Here is a 13,419-nt window from a genome sequence, read left to right as displayed (position 1 = left end):
TCCTTCAATATGTTAGCCCCTCTTTTAACTAGGAAAGCTGACAGAAAGTTCTCTGTGAGGAGTCTCAGATTTATAAGGTGATTTATATCAGGACATTAGAACATAACTACATTGACCCCTCCAGTGACGCATGACCCATTTGTTCTATCACCCTCTATTTAGAGGAAAAATGGATATGTAGGTGTTTCTGAAAATCAAAATGCAGAGCAACTCACCAGGCAGAACTCAGCTAGAAAGATGGATACCTTTGTAGGATTAGGTCTATTTCGATATACCAGGTTAGGTCCCAGCTGAGTCTGCTGTTGAAGACAAAACCAGATTTTTCTATACATCTTGCAGATCTATTGCAGTTTCCAAGAAGAGACTGGTACAAATGATATTTACTTTATTCTGACACTTTCTGTACAATTACATGTGCTTTTTAAATAAAAATTTAAGATCTCTTCCTTATAATCTACAAACCCACAGATGGCTGACCTCTTTGACATCACTGACTTCATTTCTTTGTGAAATCCTTCAAATTCCCTCTCATCTTTCCTCAGTACCTTCCTAATTTCCAGTGACTGTTAACGTATATGATATGTACCATGTTCCTTTGCATTAACACCACTTTCTTTTTCTGCATTGCCAATTCTTGAAGTTAGAAATATGTAGCCAAAATGAGGAGGTAAAAGTGAGCCATTTCAGAGCTTCTGTGTTTGGCTGCCTTTCTCATTTGTAAGACATCTCTGGATGAAATAGTAAGTGGCATGAAGAGAAAAGCAAACTCCATGCTGTTTCTAAAGCTCTCTGTCCCATGAATTACTTATTTAGTTTCCTAATAATGTTTTAACTATCTTACTGTCTCTTTAAAGTGTTTCTAAGGAATATTTGCATCCTAAACATCTCTTAGTGGGACCATGATTTTGACCATGAGATTAAGTTTTGGTGCCATGTGTGCATAGCTGACATCGTCTGGCCCCTTACTCTCTGCTCCTAGTAGATCTGCTGAATTTGCTTCTTGTTCAATTTCATGCTTTATTTAATTTGAAGGAGCTCCCCTTTCTTTGGATATTTCTGAGCTTGCTTCTGAGAAGCAATTACTTCAGATGTCACAAAATTTCTTTCCTTAAATTGTGCCCCTGTGTTACATTTTACCCGTTAATACAAGGATAACCTGAATCATTTGATATGAGAAAGGACTTAAAACTTATTGTCAGAAGGTAACACCTGGCATTAATTCTGTTTCCAAGAATTTGTCATTCACTTTCACTGACCATGAGACTGTGAGTGTGAAATGATTGAGGAAGCAAAGGAGAAAGCACAGCAGTAGTCTCGATCTCTTTCTTGTAATTGCAGTCTCCTCCTTGTTCTTTAAGCAATTCCTTCCTACTGCTTCAAATATGAGCAATACCAAAACAGGAGAATAGGGTGGAAAGTACTGCTCTTATATTTGCTCCTTTCCACCTTCAGGGGCTGAAACAGAAGATGGCAGGATTAAGATACATTACAATGAAGGGTGCCCATTTCCCATCTGACAGGAATACCTGAAAAAATTTCTGCCCCCCTCCTGTGAGACACAATTACTCCCTAAGATCCACCAAGGATAAGGGCAGGTGGGGAGAGCACCCAGCCAAAACTGTGCTTAATGGATCAACTGCAGGATATAAGCAGGAGTTATATAAATACGTAAGATAAAATAAAGCTACATGTAAGAAGACAGTGAGTGTTAGTTCTCCTTTTAGCTGGAAGAATGTGTGCATATACTTGGATTTTTTGGAAGGTGTTCAAAGAATTTCTCTGTTTTAGAAATACACACATGTTGCTTCCCATTATCCAGGAATGTTTCTTTTCTTGGGCCAAGTTTTTTGTGCATGAGATGAATATAGAAAAACCTTCAGGTAAGGTGTTTAAAGTCATGAAAGCATAGAACCTGAAACAATTTTTACAATGGTTTCATATATTTTTTACTGTTTTAATTCCCTACTTAAGGACTAGTTTGAGTAAAGAACATTTGAAACATTTGCTTAGCACGTCTTGCAAAAGGTACAATGTAAAATGTTGTTCTGTGATATTTCAAAATGAACAAGTACAAAAGTGCTTCTGTAATAGACTTCTTGTTTTTTTCGTATAAAGAATAAAACTGACTTGCAAAAGCATATTTTCAATGTAATTACACGTAATGGTTCTTGAGTATGTTTTTTCCTGAAGGTAGATAAAACTAATCAACTTTATTTGACTGGCTTTTCTTTAACCTACAATTCAGCCAATGGCTTTGTGTTTTCCTTTCCTCCTCTAGACCTCTTTTCCTCTTCCTCTTTGCTTTACTTTCCTCTTTATTCTAACACCTTGCCAGTTGAATCACTTCACTTTCTCCTCCATTCTCTACTTTTGTTTCTTTCTTACGTGTAAGTATCTAGCCCATAAAGCCCCAAATTTTGCTTCCTAAATGCATCCATTCTTCATTTCTTTTTCCTGCATCTTCCATGACAAAACAGTTTCCTCTTCTGGTAGATATGCTATATTTCTAAACAGAAAGTATTACTTTTCAATAGCAGTTGAGAAGTTCTCTGTGTGAGTAGTTCAGTTGCTTAGTTAAGAAGTTCTCAATATGTACAGAATCTGTTATGGTTTTTGTAGCTTATCTTCATGTTGGATTTTTTCCAGTCAATACTCATACACCATTTGATTGCTTGATCTTAGCAACTATTTCTAAAAGACCAATGAAGTCTTCATAATTTATACCCACATTTTTTCCCTTGTCTGTTCCTTAGCACTTCTTCTTTTCCTCAGTGTTTTTGCCATCTCCCTGATAAACCTGTTTCCTCCTTTTCCCAGTTTCCTGTGTTCACATTCCTGGCTTTTGAATCAGGTAGCAGGTGATTCATTTGACCTACTTGAGATGTGTATAGCAGAATGCGATGAATTGTACCACAGAATTGCCTGTTTCTTTTTATTGCCATTAACTACAAAGGGGTACTGGGTGGTTGGTTGGGGGCAGCAAATAGGATGACCTGTTTAGGAAGCAATGTCAGGCTGTTGCAAAGAAAGGCAAACATCTCACTGAGATGATAAAACATGGAAATGCCATGCCAAGATATGCAAGTAAACCTTCTGTTCTATCAACATGTTCCAAGTATTAGCAAGAACAACCTATCCAGCCTGAGCTACTCAGAAATATCAGCTATGAGAAGCTGAACAACCTGGAGTAATTTATCCTAAAGAAGAAACGTCTGAAGGGGGATATGACATTAGCCTTCAAATACATAAAAGATTGATGAAAAGAGGAGACACACAATCTGTTCCCCCTGCCCAAGGTGTACAGAAGAAGATACAAAGAGCCTTAGTCGCAACAAGAAACATGATTTAGAGATATTTTTTCTGTATTTCTGTAGCTGTCGTCAGAATGAAAAATACCTTACTCTGTGTGCGCGCGTGCGTGTAGATGTATGTATTTTAAAAGCCTTTCACGTGAAAGCCAGCTGTTAAGTGCTAAGCTGTAAAACTGAGCCTCAGGTTTCAACTGGCTGGTGCCTAGGGAACAAGAAGAGCACTGTTTCTCTGATTCATAAAAGGGGTGTGTGCTTGTCACCATGTCTCTTATCCTTTTGTCTGTAGAGAAACTGGGCACAGCTTGGGGCTATCAGCTGAGAAAACAAGCCTTTAAATGATAAGCTTCAGGCAGTTAACTGAAAAGCATCAGTGTTTGGCTTTTTAAGAGAAGCGACTAGCACCTCTACCTTATTATAGGCTTAGGATTTTATTTAATTTCATTGGGAACTGAGATATAAGCTTTTATATCCAATCACTGTTTGAACAACTTCTCATCTGTATGTGGCTTCCACATCATAGGGTTATAGAAACCCCACAGAAATATGAGGTAGAGGGATATTAGAGAAGTGAAAGTTTCAAAATGAGAAATGAACTTTTTCTTTTCCAACACATTCAACAGTATACACACAGAACTAGCAGCGGAGGCATACTGAGGTGGATCAAAAGTGACAGAAAGACAGCTGTGCATATCTGGCACACATTTGCTCGAACAAAACAGCATCTGTATACAATACGCCTTGCAAATTTTGCTTTTGGGAAGGGTTCACTTTTCCAAGTTTATGTTTACTTATTAGTGGTGGCTTTAACAAGCAATGGCTGGGAAACCAGAATGTGTGCCACACACAGTGGTGGGAAACCAGTGTATTTCTAAGTTGGCAGATGTCTTTAAGGGATAATGCATATGGAGATAACTGGACTAGGTCTTTATTTCATAAATATTATACAGTCATTTTTCCTGTATCCTCTTCAGCCTAATTCAGTGAAGCGTAAGTTACTGAGGCTGACAATGTGGCACAACTCACCTTGAAATAAAGAGATGGACTGGATTGATGGGCTGTGGCCAATGGCATGAGGTTCAACAAGGCAAAGTGCTGGGTCCTGCACTTGGGCCACAACAACACCATTCAATGCTACAGGCCTGGGGAAGAGTGGCTGGAAAGCTGCTCAGCAGAAAAGGACCCGGGCATGCTGCAAGCCTTCTAGCTGAACATGAGCCATCTTGTGCCCAGGTGGGCAAGAAGGCCAACAGCATCCTGGCCTGTATCAGCAATAGTGTGACCAGCAGGGCCAGGGCAGTGATCATCCATCCTGCTGTACTCAGCACTGGTGAGGCTGCACCTCGAATCCTGTGTTCGGTTCTGGGTCCCTCCCTACAGAAGAGACATTGAGGTTCTAGAGAGGGGCCAGAGAAGGGCAACGAAGCTGGTGAAGGGTCTGAATCACAAGTCTGATGAGGAACGGCTGAGAGAACTGGGGTTGTTTGGTCTGGAGAAGAGAAGGCTCAGGGTGGACCTTATTGCTCTCTACAACTGCCTGAAAGGAGGTAGTGAGGTGGGGGTTGGTCTCCCAAGTAGCAAGCAATAGGACAAGAAGAAATGGCCTCAAGCTATGCCAAGGGAGGTATAGATTAGATAGTAGGAAAAATTTCTTCACTGAAAGGGTGATCAGGCATTGGAACAGGCTGCAGGAAAATGGTGGAATTACTGTCCCTGGAACTGTTCAAAAACCATGTATACGAGGACCTTAGTGACAGGATTTAGTGGTGGCCTTGGCAGCCTGGGATAATGGTTGGACTTGATGATGTTAGAGGTCTTTTCCAACCTAGCTGATTCTATCATTCTGCGATTAGTGACCACAGTAGGAAAAGTACTTGCTCTTTAAAATAAGGAACAGAAAAGGCTGGATTCTTTGATAATGTCAATTGGCATAGCCCTGGTGATTTACAGCATCTAATTATCTAGCCAATATTCTCAGCACAGGATGGGACGAGTACATTTTTTTAATGCACCTTAAAAAAAGTATGAAGTTTTATTCAAACTGGAGACTCAAAGGTAATATTTTTTATGTAACTTCTCCATCATTATTTATTCTTCTCCATTATTTATTCATATCAGCATATTTTTAACTTGAGACAGGACTATATGTGCAAGTTTTTGGAGCCCTTAATGGTGACAAGAGTTAATTATTAAGATGAATGATGAAAGATATTAGCCATCCTTTAATTTCTTATAAAATTATCTCTCTGGTATATATACACTTCTGTTCAGAATATACATGAATATACATGCATATAAATGCATATTTTTTTCAGAACTTATGATCTTTTCCTGGCACCTCCTCCAATAGTAGCATATTACTCATAGATGTAATCTTTCAAGAATCTTACCATCACCTTGACATCAAAGTAAACTGACTGTAGTTACTAACTTACATCTTCTGTAAACTCTACATTTCGAAACTTAACTTGCTTCCTGTCCTGTTGCCACAATAAACTTCAGTTTCTGAATAGTAATAGGGGTGCTAATGACCACCAGAAAAAGAAAATAAATTATTAACGGTACCAAAAAGTGATAGAAAATACAGAAAATGTCAATTTTCCCCTAATTTGTAATGATAATTCAGCTTTTTATATCAAAACATCCTTCTTTGTTTACCTACCTACTCTTATGAAACTAAACTACTAATGGATTTTGTCTCCTGCCAAGGAGATCAAAACTTCTATCAAATTGATTATAATCTTATATATATAGCAGAACAACATGTTTTAGTTAAATTTCACACAGTTTAAGAGGCATCTGAATTTTGTATAAAGAAATTTGTGCAATATGATTCTCTCTGCTATCCCGCATGAATGCTGAAGAGTCATTTGGAAAGCTTCAGAAATCTGTTTAATGAAATAATGATGACATTAGAGAGTCCAAGGAACCGGATATCATCCTCATAGGGAATCAGGACCCAGATTGCTCTTTCTGAAAACTGGTGATTTCATATAGAAATGGAACACCTGCAAAAACCTGCAGTATCTGCAAAAACCTTTCACCAATTCATCACACAGCCTTGTTGGCTATTGCTGGAAAAGTGTGGCGTGAGGATGGGCTCTTTCTTTGTGCCTGATTTTTTTTTTTTTTATTAAGTGACTGCCACTGTCATTGTCATGGTTTAATTACACAAATGCCATTCCTGTCAGTGTGGTAAACTTACCTACTTTGGTCTCGAAAAATACACCCTAAAATAACATTAGGTAGAGTGACACAGTATGTACATCAAATCTTACAGGAGCTGGAATTTGGTTAAAAGTTGCTTTTTCAAACACACATTTTTTAAGCTCAAATATTTTTTGTTAACTGCAAAATGTCACATGAGTATTCATGTCATCAGGGAAGATGCTTTGCAGCGTAGGATTAGAATATGTGCAACGAGGGCTGATCACAAAACAAAGGGGAATAGATTGGAAGAGAATGTTAACTTCACTCGGATGACTCTGATGTAAGTTGTAAAAAGTTGAGCTGTTCCATAGGAGAAATATTTTGTGCTGAACAAATTTGGCTGAGACGAGAACAAAAATAATAACAATGCCATGGTGCCTGCCCCCCCACCTTTCCCCTGGTGTAATGAATCACAGTAGAGCTAGGAGTTGCCTAGGTAAAAAGATTACCCGTGGGACTGTGACCTAAATTCCAGATTATTTTTTTAATTATGTATTACCTTATTTTTATGTGTTATATTTCCAGATAAATGACATGAAAAACTTTGAAGAGAATACCACTCTTGTAGGTGTCTATTCTGTTGTCAAAATATGTGTTTAACAGCCTTCAGCAGCGTGTTAACAGCCCATCTGACATCGAAACTGTGTTTGCTCTCCTGTTGAACCTTTGTCTTGAACCTCCAGTTTTAACGAAGGGCAGGGCAAGAGGATTTAAGAGTGGCTGGTTGCAGAGGTCAGTAGGTGGGAGAAACAACAGTCCTATAACTCACCTTCCATCAATTTAACTGCAAGACAAACTCAGGATGAAAAGTGTGCCAACCACGTATGTGTGTTGACATGCTGCAGAGTGTTTCATGATTCAACAGCCGCTCTGTGATTGATTGGCCCAGCAAACTGGCAGAGCCCAGAAAGTTTTTACTCATCTCCCAGTGTGTTTCATGATTCTTCAGGCAATCTCTGATTGATTGGCATATGGGACAAACCTAGATTTATTTTTTCCAAGCCCTCGAATGTTTGTTTGATGAATCATCGTACTTACGTATTGACTGGCACACTGGCAGAGTCAAAAGTTTCTTTACATCATAAAATATTGTTTTATGATTTGTCAGGTAATTTGACTGTTTCCTGCTGACACTTGTAGATAAATTCTGCTAGTGCGAACTGGAGGGAAGAATACAAACCTTCGGCTTACAGCAGTGATGGAGGATGGGGTCACATTGTTTAGCCAGAGAAAATAGTTCTTTTTTTTGAATGTATAATTGGCAATTGTGCTTTTTAAACAGATAAAAAACCTTTACCTTGAAGACCGTGCTAGAAAATGCAAAGTGAGGGCATAACTTTAACACATTAATTCTTGTTAATATCAGTCTGGTAACTACACTGAATAGGACATCCAAGCATGACTAAAGGAAAGAAAGGCCTTATCTAAGTCTGTAAAGAGAGTAGACTTTTAATGACACTTTAAACCGTGGCACTTGCCTTGCATCACCAAATCATACCACTGTTCTCTAATTGGCTTTTAACCACACACACATTACTTGAAAGTCAAAGAAGGATTTTTAAAAGCTGGCACAACTTTAACACTGGCACTCCAAAATGGGAGTGACAAATCAGATTCCCTTTTGAATACTTGTAGACAATTATTCTTAGGTCATCCTTTTTTTTCCCCCTCAGATGAATAACATTTGTCCAGGGTGATGGATTCACAATCTGTAATTCAAAAAATGATTTATTTAGCATTACATCTCATTGTATTAGAATTGACTCCATGACAAAAGTTTCTGGGAAGTTGATCTTTTCTTTTGTCTAGGAAGATGGATGCACTTTTAAAAGTCAGGTTTCCTCCCACAGTTATTGAAACACAGAGACCATCATCTAAAATGTATACCTCATAAACTAGGAAAACTATCCCATACATTTATACATGGTCTGTGCAAATTTCTCCAAACTCTGCCCACACTAGTGTACTTCCACATCTATGGAAAATATTTTATAGCCTGTTTGGAGTCAATGCAGAATCTTCTTTTTTTTTTTTTCAGGAAAAGTAGAGCCTGAATTGTAGATGTAACTCTTGTTATTCCAAGAGATAAATGAGTTTTATATATTTTCAACCCCTCTATCCCATAATTAGCCTGGGGTTTATGTCTACTTTAGAACTAAGGAAGAACATAGATTAAGCAAGGTGTCACACAGATTGGCTAACAAAACTGTTGCTCCTGGAGTAATCTGAAGGAATATATGGACAGGGAGAAAAGAAAAACATAGGGCGTTCAAAACGCAGAATGGAAAAAAGGAGCTTGACTGCCTTCTGTGTGGCCTGTAAAATAAAGGCATAATTTATGTTATGAGCTGAGAAGTCATAGCACAGCAATGAAAATCTTGGAAGAACTGAAAAGGATGACTTCTAATGAAAGTCACAACCTAAGCAGCATTAAACTCTTTGCCATGAAGAAGAGGTTAAGGACAATATTTTGTAGCTAAGACGGCTTCCTAGACTAAGCAATATGGTTCTCTTTCCTTTTTTTTTTTTCTCCCTTTTCCTCTTTCCATGCAGGATTTCCTTCTCTTGACTTGCTTCCAGCCCCTGGAAAGGGCTACCTCACTCTGAAGTTGAACTGCAAACTGCATAGCCAGCACATGAAGGTCTTCCTCCCTCTCTCATGGGCAGGGAACCAACTGTCTTTGCAGTGAATATTTGTATTTGTGTTCCTTGTGACATCATGCAGCCGAGGCATCATATATGTCATGACTTCTCCAGGTCTCTGACATTATCGTGAGGTGCTCCTTTTGGATCTTTTATAGCTCTTCCCATGTTTAAGAAAGGATTGATATTAGTATCAAGCCAAACCTTTTTCTCCTAACCTTGCCTGCATGAAAGAAGTCTACCCAGGTTTGCTAAGAAAGACTATTAGAAAAACCACTGTTTCCTCTTTAATGGGTGTACTCCTCTTTGGATTTTGGCTTATGATGATTAAACTTCTACTGACTCTTTCACTCTAAGAAAGGCTCCTTAAATTTTAAGTTCCACTGCATAGAAATTTAACTGTAAGTTCATCAACTTATTTCCAGTTGTTTTTAAAAGTACTAGTAGTACTAGCTAAATGGAAACTGCTTCATTTTTTTTTTTCTCCTGCAGAAAAGATCTCAAATGTGCCAGATTCTCTTTCCTGATTCCTAGGTTATTTAAATATGTAGCAATAAATTGACAACAAATAATTAATATAATCCACATGAGAGGGAAGATGATGGGAATTAAAGCAGAGAAGTCAGTTGTGCATTTTTTAAATAAATGGCTTTTGGTTTAGTTCAAGACATCACATTTCTTTTACCACATTAGGAACTAAAGCCTGAAATGATATTTATGAGTCTTTAGAAACTGAACAAAGCCCCAGCCATTGTGTTGGGACCCTGGGACATGCTTATGTTGCCTACAGACTGCTCTAAAAAGACAATGTGTAATATGTAATGTGCACTGACGTGCATCTTGTGAAGTCACTTATGCACTTGCCAAGAGCAAAATACTGGTGTATAAACACTTTAATTTTACTTGGTGTGTTTTTTCTGTCATCTTGAACATTTTGTGGCCATTTATGACTCATCAAACAGTGGAAAATTGTCCTCATAAAGCCAGGAAATATTTTGAAGTGGGTTTGTCACAAAATCCAAAGTAGATAAAATTGGGTTCAATGGAGTCAGTTTAAAGATGCTGTTTGCTAACAGAAGACTCAATGTAAATTTACTACTAAAGCCTTCTGCAAATCAGATTGACAGATGTCAGCACTGAAATGCCGCATTGTACATACTATTTGCCTGAGACGGTTTATTAATTTCGTTGTTTAATTTTATATCTAAGTGTGTTGCCAGATTTGGGTTAAAAAGCACAAACAGTTCAGAAAATGTGTATGTTTTTATTAATTAATACCTCACATTCTTTTAAAGTTTTGCATTTTAAAATAGAAGTAGAATACACTGTGGAGACATATGGACCAAAAAGATGGCTGTATTTGCATGCAAACCTGAAAACATTCCTGGTCCTATGTACTTTCAATCTAGGGAAATAATGCAAGAAGATGTACATGGAGGCAAATTAAACAATTTTTGGGCTTCAGTTATTTGTGTTGTTGCCATGGAAGAATGCTTCTAGGATCTGATGGCCTTTTGCGTCCCTTGAAGGGCGGGCACTCACCCATCATTTCATGAGAAGCAGGGATGGGCTTTTCACCTGTCAGGGTAGGAAAATGACATCGTGGCCACCTCTCCCATACAGTTTAGCAGTTACAGCTGGGAAGAGTGAGCCACTCCTTCCCCATGCACTTGCATTTCTGTACATGCTGCTACACCTCCTGCTCTCAAAGAACAGTAAAGTTGATTATACATAGAGAAGGAATAATAAGCAAGACACCTGATAACCCACAGGTCATTTCTCAGGAAATTCAGATAACATCACTGGTTATTTTTCATATTCTTATAAGCATATGGTTTTATTTGCAGCTCATTTATACCTGGGCATTCAAAAATAGCATCACTATATAATAAACAAATCTCACCACTGTAATGTGAAATAAAATCAGGTTATTCTTATACAATAAAATGTGTCCTGACATTATGACTTGACAGCTATTGGAGAAGGGTGGAACAAAATTGTTTTTTGAGAGTCTCAACTGTATAACATTTGGCATGCTTTGTGTTGTATGACCGCCCATGATTGATAGTCTGAGCTGCAGCATTGGTGTATGTTTGTGCATTCACAGGCCTTCTGTACTCCCCCTTCTCCTGGACCACAAATGCTGTCAGGTGCATTTATGTGCCTAGACCCAGTCATTACCACCTCCATTCTGAGCTGGGGTTTCTTCATTAATAACCCTTTCAAATAGTTACTGTATTATCACAAAAACTCTTACTCCAGCCCGGCATCGCACTGTGCCTTCATTGAATGTTGTCTGTAATTTACAGATTATTTATGGGGAAAAAACAGTGCTATCTGCCTACCCAGGGAGAAAATACTTCTGATCAGCAAAACAAAGTAGCGTTTTCATAAGGGCACCTAGTAACATTATGGGAAATAACTTCCCAGCCTGAATACAGAAGTGTGCTTCCAGTTACATGTAATTAGTGGTAAAATCCAACAGGTGGCACAAAAGTATTTGAATTTTATATTGATTTAAATCATATGCTGTTAAATTACCCAATAAACTGCAGGGGGATTTTTGTTTAAAAATAAGGGGCGGGTGGGGGGTGGCGGGAATGAAAGACCAGGGAAAAAGCCTTATCCCGATACCGCGGACAGTGCTCTGGCTCTCCTGTGTGCCGAGCAGCCCAGGTGGGGCCAGCGGCTTCTGCCCCTCAGGCAGCGGCCTCCGAGCCCCTCTCTCCAGAGCAGAGCTTCCCTCGGCCCCGTCTCTGCGGCGACGGCTTGGCCGGCGGGAGGAGCCGGCGTCCGCGGCCACAGGCGGGGGGAGCCCATCACCTCCGCAGGCCTGCGCTCCCCCGCGGGCCCTACAGCGGGAAGAGGGAAGCGTCTCGGGCGCCCTCCGCTGGCCGCGGTGGGGACTGGAGCGGGGCTGGGAGCGGCTTCTGGTGCACCGCCTGCCCGCGGCTGCGCCCGGGGTAAGCGGAGGGCTGCGAGGGAGCGTGTGGAGACGAGGGGGAGTCGAGCGTGCGGTAGCCCTGTAGCCACCTCCCCCTTCCGGAGCCCTGAGGAAGTGAGGGCTGAAGGAGGGGGTTGGTGGACTGGCAAAAGTGAGGTGAAGGCAGCCCGGACCTTCCCTGGGGTCAGCCTGCTTCTAGGGTTGGCCCAGCCCCTCAGCCCCATGGACCTCGCACCAGTGTCGGACTTGCAGGCAAAGCAGATCCAAAGACTTTCATCCTTGACCACTTCGTTTTCCATCTGCTCCTGCTAGGTTGTCCCTTTAGACAAGCATCTCCTGGTTTTACTGATGTAAGAAACCATGGATGGCAGTCTTTGTAAGAGTAAAGAAATCCATGAGAAAAGAAATCTTGGGCCTAAAGTTATGCCAGCTAGATAGTACTAATGGTGGGTTTGAAAGGATAAAAGAGGTCTTTTTTTTTAATGGACTTATATTGGAAGTCTTTGTGGAAGGGAGAAGATGTGAGGGTTCTGGGACCTGTGGGTAAACAGCATTATAGAGGTATGAGTTGCCTGGGATAGTGACACCAGGAGATTCATGCACAGCTCAGCCGTTCACTTTTGAGCGTAGTGTGCTATGAACATGATCTGTGGAAATTAATATTAAAGTGTTAGCCTGTGCTGTATGAGCAGATTCACAACTATGTGACATACGTTATGTGATTACTGACTTTATTGCTAAATTATTGTAGTGAGTCAGGTTGAACTTTACTGATGTTTTTGTTTGCAAACATGAATGTAAGAGACATGTAAGGAACAGCTTAAATTCGTATGTGGTGGTCCACCTAAATCTGAGACTGAAGTTCAAGTCAAAGGCACTTTCAAGAAGTTGACCAGGATACATGAAACTTGCTAACTTGATGAAGAGTGAGGCAAAGAGGTGAAAGAGAAGCTGCGCCAATATCATAAATTTAAAGGGGAGCACTGGTTTGGTGTAAATGTTTACAGCAAAGGTCTGTAAGAAACTTGGGCCTGTGATAAAGAAATTAATTCGTGCCATTTTACTTCATACATTTATTCCTAGTTAAACAAAGGTACAGTGAGCCTGTCACCTGTACTTGTAATAGAGCCAACTTGCAGGTAAATGTCAGACAACTTCTTAATGAAATGATGCTTGAAATGGGATCCAGTTTCTCAGGAGCAAACTGGTGATCTGTATTCCCATGGGACCAAACTGGAGGAAATCATGGTAGTAAATAGCAAATGTACTGCCACTAACCAGACGGGAGCTTCAGCATGAACTTTGAGAACAACT

This window comes from Pezoporus wallicus, unplaced genomic scaffold, assembly GCF_028554395.1.
Source record: "Pezoporus wallicus isolate ANWC-B61680 ecotype Strahan unplaced genomic scaffold, APGP_CSIRO_Pwel_v1 contig_749, whole genome shotgun sequence".
Lineage (NCBI taxonomy): Eukaryota > Metazoa > Chordata > Aves > Psittaciformes > Psittacidae > Pezoporus > Pezoporus wallicus.
This window is presented reverse-complemented; position numbering follows the sequence as displayed.